The 6,912-nt window shown below is 37.4% G+C and overlaps 1 long non-coding RNA gene across 1 annotated transcript; it reads left to right on the top strand.

The window, feature by feature from the left end:
* Nucleotides 1-3,206: 3,206 nt before the first annotated feature.
* On the top strand, nt 3,207-6,470 carry LOC141586404 (uncharacterized). Its single transcript, XR_012519517.1, has 3 exons — nt 3,207-3,454; nt 3,602-3,748; nt 6,242-6,470. It is a non-coding gene; the product is annotated as an uncharacterized LOC141586404 (long non-coding RNA).
* Nucleotides 6,471-6,912: the final 442 nt, after the last annotated feature.

Here is a 6,912-nt window from a genome sequence, read left to right on the forward strand (position 1 = left end):
ATAGTTCTGCTTATAGATTCATGTCTTTAAGTGATCGTTCTATATCCGAAGCTAGAGATCTTTGTGTTTTTTGAGCATGTTTTTCCATTACTGAGAAGAATGTTGATTCATCTCCTAGTTTACCTTTTACATCTGTTGATATCTCTTCACATGCTAGTAGTAGCTCTTCTAGTGATCATGATCTTTGAACCTAGAAGGAGTAAGAGACCTAGATGTCCAAAGAACTTTGGAGCTGATTTTGTTTCAACTTTCTTTGTCGAACATGGATACACTTTGTGTGTGCTAGTGATGAATTTGTTTCACCTTTTTAATAGAAGATGACCCAAAAACGTATAGTGAGGCAATGAAATCCATTGATGCTAATTTTTGGAAAGATGCTATTAAAAATGAACTTGACTCTATTATGTCAAATCAAACTTGGAAGTTGAGTGACTTACCTAAAGGTAGTAAACCCATTACAAGTAAATGGATCTTTAAAAGGAAAATGAGACCTGACGGTACAATAGAGAGGTTCAAAGCTAGACTTGTAGTTAGAGGCTTTACACAAAAGAAGGGTATTGATTATTTTGATACTTACTCTCCTGTGACCAAAATCTCGACTATTAGGACTCTTGTCGCCTTAGTCGCTATTCATAACCTTATTATACATCGGATGGATGTTAAAAGCGCTTTTTGAATGGTGAACTAAGGGAAGAGGTCTACATGTCTCAACCTGGAGGGTTTGTGATTGAGGGTCAAGAGAGTAAAGTGTGTAAACTGAACAAGTCTCTTTATGGACTGAAACAAGCACCTAAACAGTGGTATGAGAAATTTAACAACACTTTAATAAGTAATGGCTATGAGGTTAACCATTCTGATTCATGTGTTTATTCAAAGGTAATAGAATCTGATTGTGTGCTCATATGCCTTTATGTTGATGACATGTTAATACTTGGTAATAATTTAGAGGTAATTATTAGAACCAAAGATTTTTTGTCATCACAGTTTGAGATGAAGGACTTAGGAGAAGCTGATGTTATCCTAGGAGTTAAGGTCATCCGAAACTCCAATGGAATCTGTCTAAGTCAATCTCATTATGTTGAAAAAGTGTTGAAAAAGTTTAACTGCTTTGATGATGTGCCTGCGTAACACCTGTGATTCTAGTGTAGCATTGTGTAAAAACTTGGGCAATAGTGTTTCCCAAGAAGAGTATGCTAAAATCCTAGGTAGTGTGATGTTTTTAATGAACTGTACTCGACCGGATATTGCTTATGCGGTTAGTAGGCGAGTCGTTATACACATAACCCTAGCAATGAACACTGGAATGCTCTTCGTCGTTTACTAAAATACACGAAGGGAACAATTGACTTATGTTTGCATTATAGTAATTTTCCTTTGTGTTAGAGGGATCTTGTGATGCTAATCTGGGTTGCGAGGTAACGATGAGATCTGTTCTACTAGTGGTTATGTCTTTACCATGGGTGGAGGTGCTATATCGTGGAAGTCTTCTAAACAGACTTGTATTGCACGCTCTACCATGGAATCTGAGTTCATAGCTCTTGAGTTGGCAGGGCAAGAGGCTGAATGGTTGAAAAACCTTTTAGCTGATATACCAAGTATGGGGCGGACGACTAACACCGGTCTCCCCGCATTTGTGACTCGCAGAAAGAATTGGTGTTGCAAAGAAAGTGTCTACAATTCGAAAAAGAGACATATTCGAATAAGACACGCTGCAGTTAAACAACTCCAAAACAATGGAGTGATTGCTTTGAACTATGTGAAGTCCGAAAACAATCTTGCTGATCCCTTTACTAAAGGGCTGGCTAGGAGACTAGTCGTTGATACGTCGAGGGGAATGGGGCTTAAGTCCTTAGGTCAAGAGTGAGACTTGACTAGGTCTAAAGCTTATATTCATATGACGTTGTATGATTCATAGCCTTAATGGTGGTGCTTTTGAGACGCATTTGATGAATCATACACCAGGTTGGACTTAGGTCCTTAATGACTCATGTGAGAAGTGCTATTGAGAAGCACTTGAGTCACCTACGTAGGTGTAACGATCATTAGACTATGAGAAGTCTTCTGAACACATCTATCAGTACCGAGGTAAACGCATAACTCTAAAAGAGCGCGTTGCACTTTCGCGGAACGATCTAAATCTGAAGGTATGATATGTGTTGTGGGGGGTATCGACCGAAGCTCAGCTAGGAATTCAAATCGCAAGATATTCTCTCATTTGTAAGTAAGTTGTTTCCTCATTTCACTAAAGTGTCAATTCAAATCGAAAGATATTGATACCTAAGTATCCAATCCTTCCTTTACCCAGGAATTCTTTTTCTTTCTCTCTGGCGCCCCTAGTGGGGGATTGTTGGAAATAGGGGCTTATTTGAGCATAGTCCTTTTTCCATTTTGTCCCACATTGGTGAGGAATAGTGTTTGTGTTGTGTTTATATATGACCACACTCTTTACCATATCACTAGTGGGTCATGGGAGGCTTTTGTGGAAGCTTTGCGAGGTGCTTAATTCAGCTCGCACACGCGCGCGCGCGCGTGCCCGTGCCCGAGCCCGAGCCCGGCCCGGCCCGGATCCGGATTCGTGATTCGGGATTCGGGATTCGGGATTCGGGATTCGGGATTCGGGATTTGGGATTTGGCAATCGCCTGCGGCGGGCTTTGCCTATCTTTTTGGGCCAGAACCGTTTTTTGTTTTGGACTGAAGTGTCACCTTGTCAATCTTGTTGTTGGGAGTCTACTCGATCGCTGGTGGAGCCGCTAATCTTCGCACTTCTCGGTTTAGTGGCCATTCGCTCGTGGAGTCACATTAATCTTGCAGCAGACTCCCTTCCCTTTGTGTAAATCCGCATTATTTATGCTTCAGTGGACCTGCTCTTGACAGTGACTCGTTGATCTATTTTGCTATAAATAGATCAACATTCTTCAGTATTCAATACACAACAACATCTTCTCTTCTCTTCTATTCTCCTCTCTAATTTCTGGGTAAAGAAATACTTTCTATCGTTCCAAGTCTCACAGTTCCGAGTGGGCGAAACTGAGTTGGAGACTGTAGTGTTATCCTTGGGGAACTACCGGCACTAGCTGATCGCCACCACGGTCGTACCGGAATATAGTTTTCAAGGCAGTGGCTCCCTTACCACGACACTACTAATCGGGTTATTTCTATTCTGGTTTTCTTGCTTTTCATTGTTACTTCTTCGATTACACCAACAACAAGTACCACCGGTCTTCCCCCTTGGTTACTACCCAAACTCCATGGCCACAACCAACCCCAGAGACCCCGGTTTACAAGCCGCCACCTGTGCACAAATACTACCCACCACTCGTTCGCAAGTACACACAACCCCACACCGCAGTTATTCCCCACCAAACTGGATGGCCATCAGCTGGGGACTCACCGAGTCACCACCCACGCGATTTATTATAAATCGTCGAAAGTATACTCACCACCCGCTCCAGTGTACTCACCACCTGCTCCAGTGTACAAATCTCCTCCAGTGTACTCACCACCCACCCCGATTTATCACAAGCCTCCACCAAAGTGTACTCACCACCCGCACCGATTTACCACAAGCCTCCACCGGTGTACTCACCACCCGCTCCAAAGATACAAATCTCCACCAGTGTACTCACCACCCACTCCAGTTTACCACAAGCCTCCACCAGTCTACAAATCTCCCCCGGTGAAATCACCTCCCTATGCCTACGCTTCTCCTCCTCCTCCTCCTCCTTACTAATCATCATCATCATCATTGTAAGCTCTTCTTTTAGTCGGATTATTATATATTTATATTATATGATTATATAGCACATACATGCAAACGAGATTGTGTGACGTACGTACTGGAGAATAATAATCTCGTTAATTTTGCATGCATAGTTGACTACTTGACTGCATGCTACGTCCCCTTTACTAGATTCAAGATTGGTTAATTTTTCATGCATAATTTTTCATATCCATGGAGAGATATTAATAAAGATTAAAATAAAGTTGCACCGTTGTTTTGATTACTAGTGTTAAAATTAAAATTAAAATGATGAACGATGACGATAATTTAGAATAAATGGAGCATAAAAAATATATGGTTTAGAAAATTATTTATGAAACAGCGAGATGTATTTTTTTATAATTTTGCAATAATATTTTGAATAGTTTTACGTAAGATGAAAGTTTGAGAGTGACTGACTGACTGTGAAGGTATAGTTCACTACTTCACTTGCTAAACTTTGGTAAAAATTCAAGAGTTTCAATTCTCAAGATCAAGCCTCTTTAAAAGAATTTTTTGGAGTATTATTTATGATGTGAGACCAATCCTTTTATATTATGAGTCGGTCATTCTAATAAGAAAATGGCTAAATCAATATACGCGATTTGAAGGCCATAAGCTAAGGTATATGGAAATTGGTTATTTATAAATAAATAAATAAATAATACACGCTAAAATAGAATAAGAGTAAATAAATAATTGTGATTGAGGAAATATTATTTTAAATACTTTAAGTGGGATATTTTTTTCTGGAAATGAAGATTCATCCACATTGAAGAGGAAGTACCATCCTCTTAGTACTCTCTTTCATCTAAGAGGATGTCCTCTTCAATGTGGAACCAATATTGTATGTCCTCTTTGAAGGAGGAAGAGGAAGACTTCCTCTACTTTTAGAGGGAGTAAACTATAATGTAAGGACCTTAATTATTGAACTTGAGAGGTTTAACGACCTCAATATTTTTTGTGGAGCTTTGAGGACCTCTTGTTAACGTCTGTTACAATTTCTGTTTGTAGTCCACCACAGTGACATGCATGCGTGGAACCAAGTCTAGAAAAAAGAATTAATTACCCAAAAAATTCCATTTTTTTACTTTTCACAATTATTCTTTTTAAGAAATGGGTACATATGTCAATCATACTTGAAATGGGTACATTCGCCATCAATATAGTATAATACTCCATTGATTTATATTACTGTTTGTACATGTCATATTTGAAATGGGTACACAAATTTTTATTTAACATGGAGATATATCAGTCTAGTCTAAGCTTAAGACGGGTGAAATATGCTCATGTGGGATGAGTACGGAAAAAAAAACAGAATGCATAAAAAAAGTACAAGTTTTGTCTCATATGCCCATATGCGATGATATCAAACCCGTTTTACTATTAAAACGAATATTATTCTGTCTTAAATAATACTCCGTAGAATAATAGTCCTATTAAGTGTTACTATGTAGCATAGTAAAAACATTTTTTTTTGAATCAACACAATAGTAACTTAAATTAATATACAAATAAAATTGGAAGATTAAAAATGAATACAAAAGGGAAAAGGAGACACGTTCAGACACCCACACACAAAAAAAAAACAAAACGTTAGCCACTTAAATTGGAACATATAAAATTGAGCGAGGGAACGAGGAAAAGAAGGCATCAATATTGTGTTATTTCGGATCTCTTTTGACCGTTTTGAGGCAATTTCGATCGGGTCAATTATTCGATCTTTTGCAAAATCACAATTACTCCTTAGGTAGTTTAGGGTGGAGTCATTTCTAGATTAGTAAGGGTTGTGCCGAGTCATTTCTAGATTAGTAAAGAAATGAATCATGATAAAAAAGAGAGAAAAATGATTATAAGGTGTTTTTTTCTCCATCTTAATAATTTATTTACATTTAATTAAAATATTCCATAAAAATATGAAACGACGTAAATAATTGAGACATAGGAGGTATGTATTTACTATCCACAATTATTAAGTAAAATATAGTAACATGCCAAATTGCCAACAAATTACTTCCAGGAATTAGGATGAGAAGTAACAAAATAGTGGATGGAAAGTTAACGGAAATGAATAGTAGGTCCTTAAAGCTTGTCTTTCAAATGTTAGGTCCTTATAACTAGATTTGTGTATAATTCGGGTCCTTAAAGTACCCTTAACTCCTTTTAGAGGATGTACAACATTGGCCCTTGTGCCCATTAGTCCACCATCATCTACCATGTAGAATGTAATTTGTTTCTTTTTTTATTTTTTGTTAACAAAAGGTTGAAAGAGGAGGAATATGAGGATCCTCTTTAATGTGGAAAAAATATGAGAAGAGTTTTAAGAAGAGGATGGAGAAAAGAGAAAATGAGTGAGATGAAAGATACTATGATGTGTCAAAATTTGAGATGGAGAGTGAAAAAAATAAGAGGATGATGTTCTCCTTTTGGATGTGCATAGGTGGGCAATAACGACGTGTAATTATGTTATTTTACAGATGGAAAGCAGGTTGGCAATAGGACAAGGAAAAGTCAAGGTGGAGAGCAAATCTTTGTTGATGTTAAAGAATGAGTTTGTTGATTTGTTTTCCTCAGTGATTGAGAGTATTAAGGAGTATATTATGTACAATAATAAAGGCATTATCAAGTGGAAATGCCTCAAGTTATTTCAGTTTTATAAACTTTGTATGCATGGGATGATAAATTAATAGGATTTTGTCTCTTTAATTTTAAGAAAGTTTGTCCAATGTTCGATTCATGATTCGTAGATGAGGGTAAAATATAAACCGGAACTTTTAGGAAGAATTTACACTGATATCGTGTAATAACCATTAGATATTTAGAGGTGCTTACAACTACAAATCTTAATTAAAATTTAGAATAATCGTCAATTATAATGATCGTGTTGAAGAAGGCAATGGGAGCTCGTGTTGTCGTAGATGTGGGATAAAATTTAGAATAATCGTCAATTACAACTACAAATCTTAATTAAAATTTAGAATAATCGTCAATTTTAAGAAAGTTTGTCCAATGTTCGATTCATGATTCGTAGATGTGGAAAATAATTTTTTTTTTAATTGAAGAAGGCAATGGGAGCTCGTGTTGTCGTGCAAGTCCTCCCTTGTGGCACAAATTCTAAATGTCTAATGAGGAAATGGGTGTGGGTGGT

Source organism: Silene latifolia, chromosome 6, assembly GCF_048544455.1.
Source record: "Silene latifolia isolate original U9 population chromosome 6, ASM4854445v1, whole genome shotgun sequence".
Taxonomy (NCBI): domain Eukaryota; kingdom Viridiplantae; phylum Streptophyta; class Magnoliopsida; order Caryophyllales; family Caryophyllaceae; genus Silene; species Silene latifolia.